Consider the following 16927-nt stretch of genomic DNA (forward strand, 5'->3'; position numbering starts at 1 on the left):
ATGTATGTACATTTTAGAATGGAGAATGCGGGCATCAATCCCGCTACCTCTCGCATGCTAAGCGAGCGCTCTACCATTTGAGCTAATTCCCCTGTGTGCTCCCTCAGAATAACATTTCAAAAGTAATGTTAATGCCTACGACACTTTATTTGACGTCAAATTGCCCATTACATGAGTGTTCAGTTCACTCCTAACTGATGCCTTACCTCCACTTAGGGGATGTTTTACAGTTCAAGTTGGCCTGTTTAGTACTTGAATAGGAGTAATATCGCTGACTAATGCCCTACCTAATCTTGAAGTTACATTTCCCACCAATGGGAAACCAAAGATATACAATTTTTGGGAGTTATTGCATGTCTAATGCAAGATTAATTGCCATATTATGAGATCCAATGCAATAATCCTGCAAAAATTACTCGTTTTCGCCCAACGTGGGGCTCGAACCCACGACCCTGAGATTAAGAGTCTCATGCTCTACCGACTGAGCTAGCCGGGCTCCCTCTTTAAAGTAGTATGCAAACTGATCGTTTTTCATTAAGAAAACCAGTTCCTGGATATTCCTCAACTCTTGTTTTTCAAGGAACTTATCATTTATAGATCCCTCAGTGGACCATATATGAAAGCCATCTGTGATTTATCTGTTCTTACTATGCAACAAGCTTGGCAATGACAAGTTAAAAATAAAATGTATGTACATTTTAGAATGGAGAATGCGGGCATCAATCCCGCTACCTCTCGCATGCTACGCGAGCGCTGTACCATTTGAGCTAATTCCCCTGTGTGCTCCCTCAGAATAACATTTCAAAAGTAATGTTAATGCCTACGACACTTTATTTGACGTCAAATTGCCCATTACATGAGTGTTCAGTTCACTCCTAACTGATGCCTTACCTCCACTTAGGGGATGTTTTACAGTTCAGGTTGGCCTGTTTAGTACTTGAATAGGAGTAATATCGCTGACTAATGCCCTACCTAATCTTGAAGTTACATTTCCCACCAATGGGAAACCAAAGATATACAATTTTTGGGAGTTATTGCAAGTCTAATGCAAGATTAATTGCCATATTATGAGATCCAATGCAATAATCCTGCAAAACTTACTCGTTTTCACCCAACGTGGGGCTCGAACCCACGACCCTGAGATTAAGAGTCTCATGCTCTATCGACTGAGCTAGCCAGGCTCTCTCTTTAAAGTAGAATGCAAACTGATTGTTTTTCATTAAGAAAACCAGTTCCTGGATATTCCTCATTTCTTGCTTTTCAAGGAACTTATCATTTATAGATCCCTCAGTGGACAGAGTGTCAAGTAAAAGGAGACAAAATTGAAATGGAAGTTGTGGAAATGTCATTGTGAGATTGCATAAGAACTCAAATTGCTCTCACAAGCTAACGAATACCTAAACCCTTTTGATAAAACCCCTTTAGTTGTTATGATGTGACCATATATGAAAGCCATCTGTGATTTATCTGTTCTTACTATGCAACAAGCTTGGCAATGACAAGTTAAAAATAAAATGTATGTACATTTTAGAATGGAGAATGCGGGCATCGATCCCGCTACCTCTCGCATGCTAAGCGAGCGCTCTACCATTTGAGCTAATTCCCCTGTGTGCTCCCTCAGAATAACATTTCAAAAGTAATGTTAATGCCTTCCACACTTTATTTGACGTCAAATTGCCCATTACATGAGTGTTCAGTTCACTCCTAACTGATGCCTTACCTCCACTTAGGGGATGTTTTACAGTTCAGGTTGGCCTGTTTAGTACTTGAATAGGAGTAATATCGCTGTATGTTAATCTAGACTAATGCCCTACCTAATCTTGAAGTTACATTTCCCACCAATGGGAAACCAAAGATATACAATTTTTGGGAGTTATTGCATGTCTAATGCAAGATTAATTGCCATATTATGAGATCCAATGCAATAATCCTGCAAAAATTACTCGTTTTCGCCCAACGTGGGGCTCGAACCCACGACCCTGAGATTAAGAGTCTCATGCTCTACCGACTGAGCTAGCCGGGCTCCCTCTTTAAAGTAGTATGCAAACTGATCGTTTTTCATTAAGAAAACCAGTTCCTGGATATTCCTCAACTCTTGTTTTTCAAGGAACTTATCATTTATAGATCCCTCAGTGGACCATATATGAAAGCCATCTGTGATTTATCTGTTCTTACTATGCAACAAGCTTGGCAATGACAAGTTAAAAATAAAATGTATGTACATTTTAGAATGGAGAATGCGGGCATGAATCCCGCTACCTCTCGCATGCTAAGCGAGCGCTCTACCATTTGAGCTAATTCCCCTGTGTGCTCCCTCAGAATAACATTTCAAAAGTAATGTTAATGCCTACGACACTTTATTTGACGTCAAATTGCCCATTACATGAGTGTTCAGTTCACTCCTAACTGATGCCTTACCTCCACTTAGGGGATGTTTTACAGTTCAGGTTGGCCTGTTTAGTACTTGAATAGGAGTAATATCGCTGACTAATGCCCTACCTAATCTTGAAGTTACATTTCCCACCAATGGGAAATCAAAGATATACAATTTTTGGGAGTTATTGCATGTCTAATGCAAGATTAATTGCCATATTATGAGATCCGATGCAATAATCCTGCAAAAAATACTAGTTTTCGCCCAACATGGGGCTCGAACCCACGACCCTGAGATTAAGAGTCTCATGCTCTACCGACTGAGCTTGCCGGGCTCCCTCTTTAAAGTAGAATGCAAACTGATCGTTTTTCATTAAGAAAACCAGTTCCTGGATATTCCTCAACTCTTGTTTTTCAAGGAACTTATCATTTATAGATCCCTCAGTGGACAGTGTCAAGTAAAATGAGACAAAATTGAAATGGAAGTTGTGGAAATGTCATTGTGAGATTGCATAAGAACTCAAATTGCTCTCACAAGCTAACGAATACCTAAACCCTTTTGATAAAACCCCTTTAGTTGTTATGATGTGACCATATATGAAAGCCATCTGTGATTTATCTGTTCTTACTATGCAACAAGCTTGGCAATGACAAGTTAAAAATAAAATGTATGTACATTTTAGAATGGAGAATGCGGGCATCGATCCCGCTACCTCTTGCATGCTAAGCGAGCGCTCTACCATTTGAGCTAATTCCCCTGTGTGCTCCCTCAGAATAACATTTCAAAAGTAATGTTAATGCCTTCCACACTTTATTTGACGTCAAATTGCCCATTACATGAGTGTTCAGTTCACTCCTAACTGATGCCTTACCTCCACTTAGGGGATGTTTTACAGTTCAGGTTGGCCTGTTTAGTACTTGAATAGGAGTAATATCGCTGTATGTTAATCTAGACTAATGCCCTACCTAATCTTGAAGTTACATTTCCCACCAATGGGAAACCAAAGATATACAATTTTTGGGAGTTATTGCATTTCTAATGCAAGATTAATTGCCATATTATGAGATCCAATGCAATAATCCTGCAAAAATTACTCGTTTTCGCCCAACGTGGGGCTCGAACCCACGACCCTGAGATTAAGAGTCTCATGCTCTACCGACTGAGCTAGCCGGGCTCCCTCTTTAAAGTAGTATGCAAACTGATCGTTTTTCATTAAGAAAACCAGTTCCTGGATATTCCTCAACTCTTGTTTTTCAAGGAACTTATCATTTATAGATCCCTCAGTGGACAGTGTCAAGTAAAATGAGACAAAATTGAAATGGAAGTTGTGGAAATGTCATTGTGAGATTGCATAAGAACTCAAATTGCTCTCACAAGCTAACGAATACCTAAACCCTTTTGATAAAACCCCTTTAGTTGTTATGATGTGACCATATATGAAAGCCATCTGTGATTTATCTGTTCTTACTATGCAACAAGCTTGGCAATGACAAGTTAAAAATAAAATGTATGTACATTTTAGAATGGAGAATGCGGGCATCGATCCCGCTACCTCTCGCATGCTAAGCGAGCGCTCTACCATTTGAGCTAATTCCCCTGTGTGCTCCCTCAGAATAACATTTCAAAAGTAATGTTAATGCCTTCCACACTTTATTTGACGTCAAATTGCCCATTACATGAGTGTTCAGTTCACTCCTAACTGATGCCTTACCTCCACTTAGGGGATGTTTTACAGTTCAGGTTGGCCTGTTTAGTACTTGAATAGGAGTAATATCGCTGTATGTTAATCTAGACTAATGCCCTACCTAATCTTGAAGTTACATTTCCCACCAATGGGAAACCAAAGATATACAATTTTTGGGAGTTATTGCATGTCTAATGCAAGATGAATTGCCATATTATGAGATCCAATGCAATAATCCTGCAAAAATTACTCGTTTTCGCCCAACGTGGGGCTCGAACCCACGACCCTGAGATTAAGAGTCTCATGCTCTACCGACTGAGCTAGCCGGGCTCCCTCTTTAAAGTAGTATGCAAACTGATCGTTTTTCATTAAGAAAACCAGTTCCTGGATATTCCTCAACTCTTGTTTTTCAAGGAACTTATCATTTATAGATCCCTCAGTGGACCATATATGAAAGCCATCTGTGATTTATCTGTTCTTACTATGCAACAAGCTTGGCAATGACAAGTTAAAAATAAAATGTATGTACATTTTAGAATAGAGAATGCGGGCATCAATCCCGCTACCTCTCGCATGCTAAGCGAGCGCTCTACCATTTGAGCTAATTCCCCTGTGTGCTCCCTCAGAATAACATTTCAAAAGTAATGTTAATGCCTACGACACTTTATTTGACGTCAAATTGCCCATTACATGAGTGTTCAGTTCACTCCTAACTGATGCCTTACCTCCACTTAGGGGATGTTTTACAGTTCAAGTTGGCCTGTTTAGTACTTGAATAGGAGTAATATCGCTGTATGTTAATCTAGACTAATGCCCTACCTAATCTTGAAGTTACATTTCCCACCAATGGGAAACCAAAGATATACAATTTTTGGGAGTTATTGCATGTCTAATGCAAGATTAATTGCCATATTATGAGATCCAATGCAATAATCCTGCAAAAATTACTCGTTTTCGCCCAACGTGGGGCTCGAACCCACGACCCTGAGATTAAAAGTCTCATGCTCTACCGACTGAGCTAGCCGGGCTCCCTCTTTAAAGTAGTATGCAAACTGATCGTTTTTCATTAAGAAAACCAGTTCCTGGATATTCCTCAACTCTTGTTTTTCAAGGAACTTATCATTTATAGATCCCTCAGTGGACCATATATGAAAGCCATCTGTGATTTATCTGTTCTTACTATGCAACAAGCTTGGCAATGACAAGTTAAAAATAAAATGTATGTACATTTTAGAATGGAGAATGCGGGCATCAATCCCGCTACCTCGCGCATGCTAATCGAGCGCTCTACCATTTGAGCTAATTCCCCTGTGTGCTCCCTCAGAATAACATTTCAAAAGTAATGTTAATGCCTACGACACTTTATTTGACGTCAAATTGCCCATTACATGAGTGTTCAGTTCACTCCTAACTGATGCCTTACCTCCACTTAGGGGATGTTTTACAGTTCAGGTTGGCCTGTTTAGTACTTGAATAGGAGTAATATCGCTGACTAATGCCCTACCTAATCTTGAAGTTACATTTCCCACCAATGGGAAACCAAAGATATACAATTTTTGGGAGTTATTGCATGTCTAATGCAAGATTAATTGCCATATTATGAGATCCAATGCAATAATCCTGCAAAAATTACTTGTTTTCGCCCAACGTGGGGCTCGAACCCACGACCCTGAGATTAAGAGTCTCATGCTCTACCGACTGAGCTAGCCGGGCTCCCTCTTTAAAGTAGTATGCAAACTGATCGTTTTTCATTAAGAAAACCAGTTCCTGGATATTCCTCAACTCTTGTTTTTCAAGGAACTTATCATTTATAGATCCCTCAGTGGACCATATATGAAAGCCATCTGTGATTTATCTGTTCTTACTATGCAACAAGCTTGGCAATGACAAGTTAAAAATAAAATGTATGTACATTTTAGAATAGAGAATGCGGGCATCAATCCCGCTACCTCTCGCATGCTAAGCGAGCGCTCTACCATTTGAGCTAATTCCCCTGTGTGCTCCCTCAGAATAACATTTCAAAAGTAATGTTAATGCCTACGACACTTTATTTGACGTCAAATTGCCCATTACATGAGTGTTCAGTTCACTCCTAACTGATGCCTTACCTCCACTTAGGGGATGTTTTACAGTTCAAGTTGGCCTGTTTAGTACTTGAATAGGAGTAATATCGCTGTATGTTAATCTAGACTAATGCCCTACCTAATCTTGAAGTTACATTTCCCACCAATGGGAAACCAAAGATATACAATTTTTGGGAGTTATTGCATGTCTAATGCAAGATTAATTGCCATATTATGAGATCCAATGCAATAATCCTGCAAAAATTACTCGTTTTCGCCCAACGTGGGGCTCGAACCCACGACCCTGAGATTAAAAGTCTCATGCTCTACCGACTGAGCTAGCCGGGCTCCCTCTTTAAAGTAGTATGCAAACTGATCGTTTTTCATTAAGAAAACCAGTTCCTGGATATTCCTCAACTCTTGTTTTTCAAGGAACTTATCATTTATAGATCCCTCAGTGGACCATATATGAAAGCCATTTGTGATTTATCTGTTCTTACTATGCAACAAGCTTGGCAATGACAAGTTAAAAATAAAATGTATGTACATTTTAGAATGGAGAATGCGGGCATCAATCCCGCTACCTCGCGCATGCTAATCGAGCGCTCTACCATTTGAGCTAATTCCCCTGTGTGCTCCCTCAGAATAACATTTCAAAAGTAATGTTAATGCCTACGACACTTTATTTGACGTCAAATTGCCCATTACATGAGTGTTCAGTTCACTCCTAACTGATGCCTTACCTCCACTTAGGGGATGTTTTACAGTTCAGGTTGGCCTGTTTAGTACTTGAATAGGAGTAATATCGCTGACTAATGCCCTACCTAATCTTGAAGTTACATTTCCCACCAATGGGACCGTCACCCAGGCCCTCGTCACCAGCCGACTGGACTACGGCAACGCCCTCTACGCCGGGACCACCGCCAAGCTCCAGAAGAGACTCCAGCGGATCCAAAACGCCTCAGCCAGACTCATCCTCGACATCCCACGATCCAGCCACATCTCCGGACATCTGAGAGACCTTCACTGGCTCCCCATCAACAAGAGAATCACCTTCCGCCTCCTCACCCACGCACACAAAGCCCTACACGACCAAGGCCCGAGCTACCTCAACAGCCGAGTCAACTTCTACGCTCCCAAACGCCACCTCCGATCAGCCAACCACGCCCTCGCCGCCGTCCCCCGCATCCGAAGAGCGACTACAGGAGGAAGGTCCTTCTCCTACCTGGCCGCCAAGACCTGGAACTCCCTCCCGTCCGACCTGCGCCTGACCCAAGACCACCTCTCCTTCCGGAAGAAGCTGAAGACCTGGCTGTTCGAGCAGTAGCGGCACCCCCCCCCCCCCAAGCGCCTTGAGACCCTACGGGTATGTAGCGCGCTTTACAAGTGTCACTGATTGATTGATTGAATGGGAAACCAAAGATATACAATTTTTGGGAGTTATTGCATGTCTAATGCAAGATTAATTGCCATATTATGAGATCCAATGCAATAATCCTGCAAAATTACTCGTTTTTGCCCAACGTGGGGCTCGAACCCACAACCCTGAGATTAAGAGTCTCATGCTCTACCGACTGAGCTAGCCGGGCTCCCTCTTTAAAGTAGAATGCAAACTGATCGTTTTTCATTAAGAAAACCAGTTCCTGGATATTCCTCAACTCTTGTTTTTCAAGGAACTTATCATTTATAGATCCCTCAGTGGACAGAGTGTCAAGTAAAAGGAGACAAAATTGAAATGGAAGTTGTGGAAATGTCATTGTGAGATTGCATAAGAACTCAAATTGCTCTCACAAGCTAACGAATACCTAAACCCTTTTGATAAAACCCCTTTAGTTGTTATGATGTGACCATATATGAAAGCCATCTGTGATTTATCTGTTCTTACTATGCAACAAGCTTGGCAATGTCAAGTTAAAAATAAAATGTATGTACATTTTAGAATGGAGAATGCGGGCATCAATCCCGCTACCTCTCGCATGCTAAGCGAGCGCTCTACCATTTGAGCTAATTCCCCTGTGTGCTCCCTCAGAATAACATTTCAAAAGTAATGTTAATGCCTACGACACTTTATTTGACGTCAAATTGCCCATTACATGAGTGTTCAGTTCACTCCTAACTGATGCCTTACCTCCACTTAGGGGATGTTTTACAGTTCAGGTTGGCCTGTTTAGTACTTGAATAGGAGTAATATCGCTGACTAATGCCCTACCTAATCTTGAAGTTACATTTCCCACCAATGGGAAACCAAAGATATACAATTTTTGGGAGTTATTGCATGTCTAATGCAAGATTAATTGCCATATTATGAGATCCAATGCAATAATCCTGCAAAAATTACTCGTTTTCGCCCAACGTGGGGCTCGAACCCACGACCCTGAGATTAAGAGTCTCATGCTCTACCGACTGAGCTAGCCGGGCTCCCTCTTTAAAGTAGTATGCAAACTGATCGTTTTTCATTAAGAAAACCAGTTCCTGGATATTCCTCAACTCTTGTTTTTCAAGGAACTTATCATTTATAGATCCCTCAGTGGACCATATATGAAAGCCATCTGTGATTTATCTGTTCTTACTATGCAACAAGCTTGGCAATGACAAGTTAAAAATAAAATGTATGTACATTTTAGAATGGAGAATGCGGGCATCAATCCCGCTACCTCTCGCATGCTAAGCGAGCGCTCTACCATTTGAGCTAATTCCCCTGTGTGCTCCCTCAGAATAACATTTCAAAAGTAATGTTAATGCCTACGACACTTTATTTGACGTCAAATTGCCCATTACATGAGTGTTCAGTTCACTCCTAACTGATGCCTTACCTCCACTTAGGGGATGTTTTACAGTTCAGGTTGGCCTGTTTAGTACTTGAATAGGAGTAATATCGCTGACTAATGCCCTACCTAATCTTGAAGTTACATTTCCCACCAATGGGAAACCAAAGATATACAATTTTTGGGAGTTATTGCATGTCTAATGCAAGATTAATTGCCATATTATGAGATCCAATGCAATAATCCTGCAAAAATTACTCGTTTTCGCCCAACGTGGGGCTCGAACCCACGACCCTGAGATTAAGAGTCTCATGCTCTACCGACTGAGCTAGCCGGGCTCCCTCTTTAAAGTAGAATGCAAACTGATTGTTTTTCATTAAGAAAACCAGTTCCTGGATATTCCTCAACTCTTGTTTTTCAAGGAACTTATCATTTATAGATCCCTCAGTGGACAGAGTGTCAAGTAAAAGGAGACAAAATTGAAATGGAAGTTGTGGAAATGTCATTGTGAGATTGCATAAGAACTCAAATTGCTCTCACAAGCTAACGAATACCTAAACCCTTTTGATAAAACCCCTTTAGTTGTTATGATGTGACCATATATGAAAGCCATCTGTGATTTATCTGTTCTTACTATGCAACAAGCTTGGCAATGACAAGTTAAAAATAAAATGTATGTACATTTTAGAATGGAGAATGCGGGCATCAATCCCGCTACCTCTCGCATGCTAAGCGAGCGCTCTACCATTTGAGCTAATTCCCCTGTGTGCTCCCTCAGAATAACATTTCAAAAGTAATGTTAATGCCTACGACACTTTATTTGACGTCAAATTGCCCATTACATGAGTGTTCAGTTCACTCCTAACTGATGCCTTACCTCCACTTAGGGGATGTTTTACAGTTCAGGTTGGCCTGTTTAGTACTTGAATAGGAGTAATATCGCTGACTAATGCCCTACCTAATCTTGAAGTTACATTTCCCACCAATGGGAAACCAAAGATATACAATTTTTGGGAGTTATTGCAAGTCTAATGCAAGATTAATTGCCATATTATGAGATCCAATGCAATAATCCTGCACAAATTACTCGTTTTCACCCAACGTGGGGCTCGAACCCACGACCCTGAGATTAAGAGTCTCATGCTCTACCGACTGAGCTAGCCGGGCTCCCTCTTTAAAGTAGAATGCAAACTGATTGTTTTTCATTAAGAAAACCAGTTCCTGGATATTCCTCAACTCTTGTTTTTCAAGGAACTTATCATTTATAGATCCCTCAGTGGACAGAGTGTCAAGTAAAAGGAGACAAAATTGAAATGGAAGTTGTGGAAATGTCATTGTGAGATTGCATAAGAACTCAAATTGCTCTCACAAGCTAACGAATACCTAAACCCTTTTGATAAAACCCCTTTAGTTGTTATGATGTGACCATATATGAAAGCCATCTGTGATTTATCTGTTCTTACTATGCAACAAGCTTGGCAATGACAAGTTAAAAATAAAATGTATGTACAATTTAGAATGGAGAATGCGGGCATCGATCCCGCTACCTCTCGCATGCTAAGCGAGCGCTCTACCATTTGAGCTAATTCCCCTGTGTGCTCCCTCAGAATAACATTTCAAAAGTAATGTTAATGCCTTCCACACTTTATTTGACGTCAAATTGCCCATTACATGAGTGTTCAGTTCACTCCTAACTGATGCCTTACCTCCACTTAGGGGATGTTTTACAGTTCAGGTTGGCCTGTTTAGTACATGAATAGGAGTAATATCGCTGTATGTTAATCTAGACTAATGCCCTACCTAATCTTGAAGTTACATTTCCCACCAATGGGAAACCAAAGATATACAATTTTTGGGAGTTATTGCATGTCTAATGCAAGATTAATTGCCATATTATGAGATCCAATGCAATAATCCTGCAAAAATTACTCGTTTTCGCCCAACGTGGGGCTCGAACCCACGACCCTGAGATTAAGAGTCTCATGCTCTACCGACTGAGCTAGCCGGGCTCCCTCTTTAAAGTAGTATGCAAACTGATCGTTTTTCATTAAGAAAACCAGTTCCTGGATATTCCTCAACTCTTGTTTTTCAAGGAACTTATCATTTATAGATCCCTCAGTGGACCATATATGAAAGCCGTCTGTGATTTATCTGTTCTTACTATGCAACAAGCTTGGCAATGACAAGTTAAAAATAAAATGTATGTACATTTTAGAATGGAGAATGCGGGCATCAATCCCGCTACCTCTCGCATGCTAAGCGAGCGCTCTACCATTTGAGCTAATTCCCCTGTGTGCTCCCTCAGAATAACATTTCAAAAGTAATGTTAATGCCTACGACACTTTATTTGACGTCAAATTGCCCATTACATGAGTGTTCAGTTCACTCCTAATTGATGCCTTACCTCCACTTAGGGGATGTTTTACAGTTCAGGTTGGCCTGTTTAGTACTTGAATAGGAGTAATATCGCTGACTAATGCCCTACCTAATCTTGAAGTTACATTTCCCACCAATGGGAAATCAAAGATATACAATTTTTGGGAGTTATTGCATGTCTAATGCAAGATTAATTGCCATATTATGAGATCCGATGCAATAATCCTGCAAAAAATACTAGTTTTCGCCCAACGTGGGGCTCGAACCCACGACCCTGAGATTAAGAGTCTCATGCTCTACCGACTGAGCTTGCCGGGCTCCCTCTTTAAAGTAGAATGCAAACTGATCGTTTTTCATTAAGAAAACCAGTTCCTGGATATTCCTCAACTCTTGTTTTTCAAGGAACTTATCATTTATAGATCCCTCAGTGGACAGTGTCAAGTAAAATGAGACAAAATTGAAATGGAAGTTGTGGAAATGTCATTGTGAGATTGCATAAGAACTCAAATTGCTCTCACAAGCTAACAAATACCTAAACCCTTTTGATAAAACCCCTTTAGTTGTTATGATGTGACCATATATGAAAGCCATCTGTGATTTATCTGTTCTTACTATGCAACAAGCTTGGCAATGACAAGTTAAAAATAAAATGTATGTACATTTTAGAATGGAGAATGCGGGCATCGATCCCGCTACCTCTCGCATGCTAAGCAAGCGCTCTACCATTTGAGCTAATTCCCCTGTGTGCTCCCTCAGAATAACATTTCAAAAGTAATGTTAAAGCCTTCCACACTTTATTTGACGTCAAATTGCCCATTACATGAGTGTTCAGTTCACTCCTAACTGATGCCTTACCTCCACTTAGGGGATGTTTTACAGTTCAGGTTGGCCTGTTTAGTACTTGAATAGGAGTAATATCGCTGACTAATGCCCTACCTAATCTTGAAGTTACATTTCCCACCAATGGGAAACCAAAGATATACAATTTTTGGGAGTTATTGCATGTCTAATGCAAGATTAATTGCCATATTATGAGATCCAATGCAATAATCCTGCAAAAATTACTCGTTTTCGCCCAACGTGGGGCTCGAACCCACGACCCTGAGATTAAGAGTCTCATGCTCTACCAACAGAGCTAGCCGGGCTCCCTCTTTAAAGTAGAATGCAAACTGATTGTTTTTCATTAAGAAAACCAGTTCCTGGATATTCCTCAACTCTTGTTTTTCAAGGAACTTATCATTTATAGATCCCTCAGTGGACAGAGTGTCAAGTAAAAGGAGACAAAATTGAAATGGAAGTTGTGGAAATGTCATTGTGAGATTGCATAAGAACTCAAATTGCTCTCACAAGCTAACGAATACCTAAACCCTTTTGATAAAACCCCTTTAGTTGTTATGATGTGACCATATATGAAAGCCATCTGTGATTTATCTGTTCTTACTATGCAACAAGCTTGGCAATGACAAGTTAAAAATAAAATGTATGTACATTTTAGAATGGAGAATGCGGGCATCAATCCCGCTACCTCTCGCATGCTAAGCGAGCGCTCTACCATTTGAGCTAATTCCCCTGTGTGCTCCCTCAGAATAACATTTCAAAAGTAATGTTAATGCCTACGACACTTTATTTGACGTCAAATTGCCCATTACATGAGTGTTCAGTTCACTCCTAACTGAGGCCTTACCTCCACTTAGGGGATGTTTTACAGTTCAGGTTGGCCTGTTTAGTACTTGAATAGGAGTAATATCGCTGACTAATGCCCTACCTAATCTTGAAGTTACATTTCCCACCAATGGGAAACCAAAGATATACAATTTTTGGGAGTTATTGCAAGTCTAATGCAAGATTAAATGCCATATTATGAGATCCAATGCAATAATCCTGCAAAAATTACTCGTTTTCACCCAACGTGGGGCTCGAACCCACGACCCTGAGATTAAGAGTCTCATGCTCTACCAACTGAGCTAGCCGGGCTCCCTCTTTAAAGTAGAATGCAAACTGATTGTTTTTCATTAAGAAAACCAGTTCCTGGATATTCCTCAACTCTTGTTTTTCAAGGAACTTATCATTTATAGATCCCTCAGTGGACAGAGTGTCAAGTAAAAGGAGACAAAATTGAAATGGAAGTTGTGGAAATGTCATTGTGAGATTGCATAAGAACTCAAATTGCTCTCACAAGCTAACGAATACCTAAGCCCTTTTGATAAAACCCCTTTAGTTGTTATGATGTGACCATATATGAAAGCCATCTGTGATTTATCTGTTCTTACTATGCAACAAGCTTGGCAATGACAAGTTAAAAATAAAATGTATGTACATTTTAGAATGGAGAATGCGGGCATCAATCCCGCTACCTCTCGCATGCTAAGCGAGCGCTGTACCATTTGAGCTAATTCCCCTGTGTGCTCCCTCAGAATAACATTTCAAAAGTAATGTTAATGCCTACGACACTTTATTTGACGTCAAATTGCCCATTACATGAGTGTTCAGTTCACTCCTAACTGATGCCTTACCTCCACTTAGGGGATGTTTTACAGTTCAGGTTGGCCTGTTTAGTACTTGAATAGGAGTAATATCGCTGACTAATGCCCTACCTAATCTTGAAGTTACATTTCCCACCAATGGGAAACCAAAGATATACAATTTTTGGGAGTTATTGCAAGTCTAATGCAAGATTAATTGCCATATTATGAGATCCAATGCAATAATCCTGCAAAAATTACTCGTTTTCACCCAACGTGGGGCTCGAACCCACGACCCTGAGATTAAGAGTCTCATGCTCTACCGACTGAGCTAGCCGGGCTCCCTCTTTAAAGTAGAATGCAAACTGATTGTTTTTCATTAAGAAAACCAGTTCCTGGATATTCCTCAACTCTTGTTTTTCAAGGAACTTATCATTTATAGATCCCTCAGTGGACAGAGTGTCAAGTAAAAGGAGACAAAATTGAAATGGAAGTTGTGGAAATGTCATTGTGAGATTGCATAAGAACTCAAATTGCTCTCACAAGCTAACAAATACCTAAACCCTTTTGATAAAACCCCTTTAGTTGTTATGATGTGACCATATATGAAAGCCATCTGTGATTTATCTGTTCTTACTATGCAACAAGCTTGGCAATGACAAGTTAAAAATAAAATGTATGTACATTTTAGAATGGAGAATGCGGGCATCGATCCCGCTACCTCTCGCATGCTAAGCGAGCGCTCTACCATTTGAGCTAATTCCCCTGTGTGCTCCCTCAGAATAACATTTCAAAAGTAATGTTAATGCCTTCCACACTTTATTTGACGTCAAATTGCCCATTACATGAGTGTTCAGTTCACTCCTAACTGATGCCTTACCTCCACTTAGGGGATGTTTTACAGTTCAGGTTGGCCTGTTTAGTACTTGAATAGGAGTAATATCGCTGTATGTTAATCTAGACTAATGCCCTACCTAATCTTGAAGTTACATTTCCCACCAATGGGAAACCAAAGATATACAATTTTTGGGAGTTATTGCATGTCTAATGCAAGATTAATTGCCATATTATGAGATCCAATGCAATAATCCTGCAAAAATTACTCGTTTTCGCCCAATGTGGGGCTTGAACCCACGACCCTGAGATTAAGAGTCTCATGCTCTACCGACTGAGCTAGCCGGGCTCCCTCTTTAAAATAGTATGCAAACTGATCGTTTTTCATTAAGAAAACCAGTTCCTGGATATTCCTCAACTCTTGTTTTTCAAGGAACTTATCATTTATAGATCCCTCAGTGGACCATATATGAAAGCCATCTGTGATTTATCTGTTCTTACTATGCAACAAGCTTGGCAATGACAAGTTAAAAATAAAATGTATGCACATTTTAGAATGGAGAATGCGGGCATCAATCCCGCTACTTCTCGCATGCTAAGCGAGCGCTCTACCATTTGAGCTACTTCCCCTGTGTGCTCCCTCAGAATAACATTTCAAAAGTAATGTTAATGCCTACGACACTTTATTTGACGTCAAATTGCCCATTACATGAGTGTTCAGTTCACTCCTAACTGATGCCTTACCTCCACTTAGGGGATGTTTTACAGTTCAGGTTGGCCTGTTTAGTACTTGAATAGGAGTAATATCGCTGACTAATGCCCTACCTAATCTTGAAGTTACATTTCCCACCAATGGGAAACCAAAGATATACAATTTTTGGGAGTTATTGCATGTCTAATGCAAGATTAATTGCCATATTATGAGATCCGATGCAATAATCCTGCAAAAAATACTAGTTTTCGCCCAACGTGGGGCTCGAACCCACGACCCTGAGATTAAGAGTCTCATGCTCTACCGACTGAGCTTGCCGGGCTCCCTCTTTAAAGTAGAATGCAAACTGATCGTTTTTCATTAAGAAAACCAGTTCCTGGATATTCCTCAACTCTTGTTTTTCAAGGAACTTATCATTTATAGATCCCTCAGTGGACAGTGTCAAGTAAAATGAGACAAAATTGAAATGGAAGTTGTGGAAATGTCATTGTGAGATTGCATAAGAACTCAAATTGCTCTCACAAGCTAACAAATACCTAAACCCTTTTGATAAAACCCCTTTAGTTGTTATGATGTGACCATATATGAAAGCCATCTGTGATTTATCTGTTCTTACTATGCAACAAGCTTGGCAATGACAAGTTAAAAATAAAATGTATGTACATTTTAGAATGGAGAATGCGGGCATCGATCCCGCTACCTCTCGCATGCTAAGCAAGCGCTCTACCATTTGAGCTAATTCCCCTGTGTGCTCCCTCAGAATAACATTTCAAAAGTAATGTTAAAGCCTTCCACACTTTATTTGACGTCAAATTGCCCATTACATGAGTGTTCAGTTCACTCCTAACTGATGCCTTACCTCCACTTAGGGGATGTTTTACAGTTCAGGTTGGCCTGTTTAGTACTTGAATAGGAGTAATATCGCTGACTAATGCCCTACCTAATCTTGAAGTTACATTTCCCACCAATGGGAAACCAAAGATATACAATTTTTGGGAGTTATTGCAAGTCTAATGCAAGATTAATTGCCATATTATGAGATCCAATGCAATAATCCTGCAAAAATTACTCGTTTTCACCCAACGTGGGGCTCGAACCCACGACCCTGAGATTAAGAGTCTCATGCTCTACCGACTGAGCTAGCCGGGCTCCCTCTTTAAAGTAGAATGCAAACTGATTGTTTTTCATTAAGAAAACCAGTTCCTGGATATTCCTCAACTCTTGTTTTTCAAGGAACTTATCATTTATAGATCCCTCAGTGGACAGAGTGTCAAGTAAAAGGAGACAAAATTGAAATGGAAGTTGTGGAAATGTCATTGTGAGATTGCATAAGAACTCAAATTGCTCTCACAAGCTAACGAATACCTAAGCCCTTTTGATAAAACCCCTTTAGTTGTTATGATGTGACCATATATGAAAGCCATCTGTGATTTATCTGTTCTTACTATGCAACAAGCTTGGCAATGACAAGTTAAAAATAAAATGTATGTACATTTTAGAATGGAGAATGCGGGCATCAATCCCGCTACCTCTCGCATGCTAAGCGAGCGCTGTACCATTTGAGCTAATTCCCCTGTGTGCTCCCTCAGAATAACATTTCAAAAGTAATGTTAATGCCTACGACACTTTATTTGACGTCAAATTGCCCATTACATGA

The 16927-nt window shown here is 40.2% G+C and overlaps 23 non-coding genes across 23 annotated transcripts; all 23 read right to left on the reverse strand.

Annotated features, from left to right (window-relative positions):
• Positions 1–423: 423 nt before the first annotated feature.
• Positions 424–496, reverse strand: TRNAK-CUU (transfer RNA lysine (anticodon CUU)). The gene has a single exon. It is a non-coding gene; the product is annotated as a tRNA-Lys (tRNA).
• Positions 497–1533: 1037 nt separating this feature from the next.
• TRNAA-AGC (transfer RNA alanine (anticodon AGC)) lies at positions 1534–1606 on the reverse strand. The gene has a single exon. It is a non-coding gene; the product is annotated as a tRNA-Ala (tRNA).
• Positions 1607–1950: 344 nt separating this feature from the next.
• Positions 1951–2023, reverse strand: TRNAK-CUU (transfer RNA lysine (anticodon CUU)). The gene has a single exon. It is a non-coding gene; the product is annotated as a tRNA-Lys (tRNA).
• Positions 2024–3475: 1452 nt separating this feature from the next.
• Positions 3476–3548, reverse strand: TRNAK-CUU (transfer RNA lysine (anticodon CUU)). The gene has a single exon. It is a non-coding gene; the product is annotated as a tRNA-Lys (tRNA).
• Positions 3549–3898: 350 nt separating this feature from the next.
• TRNAA-AGC (transfer RNA alanine (anticodon AGC)) lies at positions 3899–3971 on the reverse strand. Its single transcript has one exon. It is a non-coding gene; the product is annotated as a tRNA-Ala (tRNA).
• A 344-nt stretch (positions 3972–4315) lies between these two features.
• TRNAK-CUU (transfer RNA lysine (anticodon CUU)) lies at positions 4316–4388 on the reverse strand. Its single transcript has one exon. It is a non-coding gene; the product is annotated as a tRNA-Lys (tRNA).
• A 625-nt stretch (positions 4389–5013) lies between these two features.
• TRNAK-UUU (transfer RNA lysine (anticodon UUU)) lies at positions 5014–5086 on the reverse strand. The gene has a single exon. It is a non-coding gene; the product is annotated as a tRNA-Lys (tRNA).
• A 612-nt stretch (positions 5087–5698) lies between these two features.
• Positions 5699–5771, reverse strand: TRNAK-CUU (transfer RNA lysine (anticodon CUU)). Its single transcript has one exon. It is a non-coding gene; the product is annotated as a tRNA-Lys (tRNA).
• A 625-nt stretch (positions 5772–6396) lies between these two features.
• TRNAK-UUU (transfer RNA lysine (anticodon UUU)) lies at positions 6397–6469 on the reverse strand. The gene has a single exon. It is a non-coding gene; the product is annotated as a tRNA-Lys (tRNA).
• A 1168-nt stretch (positions 6470–7637) lies between these two features.
• Positions 7638–7710, reverse strand: TRNAK-CUU (transfer RNA lysine (anticodon CUU)). The gene has a single exon. It is a non-coding gene; the product is annotated as a tRNA-Lys (tRNA).
• Positions 7711–8466: 756 nt separating this feature from the next.
• On the reverse strand, positions 8467–8539 carry TRNAK-CUU (transfer RNA lysine (anticodon CUU)). The gene has a single exon. It is a non-coding gene; the product is annotated as a tRNA-Lys (tRNA).
• A 612-nt stretch (positions 8540–9151) lies between these two features.
• TRNAK-CUU (transfer RNA lysine (anticodon CUU)) lies at positions 9152–9224 on the reverse strand. Its single transcript has one exon. It is a non-coding gene; the product is annotated as a tRNA-Lys (tRNA).
• Positions 9225–9980: 756 nt separating this feature from the next.
• Positions 9981–10053, reverse strand: TRNAK-CUU (transfer RNA lysine (anticodon CUU)). Its single transcript has one exon. It is a non-coding gene; the product is annotated as a tRNA-Lys (tRNA).
• A 352-nt stretch (positions 10054–10405) lies between these two features.
• On the reverse strand, positions 10406–10478 carry TRNAA-AGC (transfer RNA alanine (anticodon AGC)). Its single transcript has one exon. It is a non-coding gene; the product is annotated as a tRNA-Ala (tRNA).
• Positions 10479–10822: 344 nt separating this feature from the next.
• On the reverse strand, positions 10823–10895 carry TRNAK-CUU (transfer RNA lysine (anticodon CUU)). Its single transcript has one exon. It is a non-coding gene; the product is annotated as a tRNA-Lys (tRNA).
• A 612-nt stretch (positions 10896–11507) lies between these two features.
• Positions 11508–11580, reverse strand: TRNAK-CUU (transfer RNA lysine (anticodon CUU)). Its single transcript has one exon. It is a non-coding gene; the product is annotated as a tRNA-Lys (tRNA).
• A 754-nt stretch (positions 11581–12334) lies between these two features.
• TRNAK-CUU (transfer RNA lysine (anticodon CUU)) lies at positions 12335–12407 on the reverse strand. The gene has a single exon. It is a non-coding gene; the product is annotated as a tRNA-Lys (tRNA).
• A 756-nt stretch (positions 12408–13163) lies between these two features.
• Positions 13164–13236, reverse strand: TRNAK-CUU (transfer RNA lysine (anticodon CUU)). Its single transcript has one exon. It is a non-coding gene; the product is annotated as a tRNA-Lys (tRNA).
• Positions 13237–13992: 756 nt separating this feature from the next.
• On the reverse strand, positions 13993–14065 carry TRNAK-CUU (transfer RNA lysine (anticodon CUU)). Its single transcript has one exon. It is a non-coding gene; the product is annotated as a tRNA-Lys (tRNA).
• A 352-nt stretch (positions 14066–14417) lies between these two features.
• TRNAA-AGC (transfer RNA alanine (anticodon AGC)) lies at positions 14418–14490 on the reverse strand. The gene has a single exon. It is a non-coding gene; the product is annotated as a tRNA-Ala (tRNA).
• A 344-nt stretch (positions 14491–14834) lies between these two features.
• TRNAK-CUU (transfer RNA lysine (anticodon CUU)) lies at positions 14835–14907 on the reverse strand. The gene has a single exon. It is a non-coding gene; the product is annotated as a tRNA-Lys (tRNA).
• Positions 14908–15519: 612 nt separating this feature from the next.
• TRNAK-CUU (transfer RNA lysine (anticodon CUU)) lies at positions 15520–15592 on the reverse strand. Its single transcript has one exon. It is a non-coding gene; the product is annotated as a tRNA-Lys (tRNA).
• Positions 15593–16346: 754 nt separating this feature from the next.
• Positions 16347–16419, reverse strand: TRNAK-CUU (transfer RNA lysine (anticodon CUU)). Its single transcript has one exon. It is a non-coding gene; the product is annotated as a tRNA-Lys (tRNA).
• Between the last annotated feature and the right edge of the window lie 508 nt (positions 16420–16927).

Source organism: Lissotriton helveticus, chromosome 1_2, assembly GCF_964261635.1.
Source record: "Lissotriton helveticus chromosome 1_2, aLisHel1.1, whole genome shotgun sequence".
NCBI lineage: Eukaryota > Metazoa > Chordata > Amphibia > Caudata > Salamandridae > Lissotriton > Lissotriton helveticus.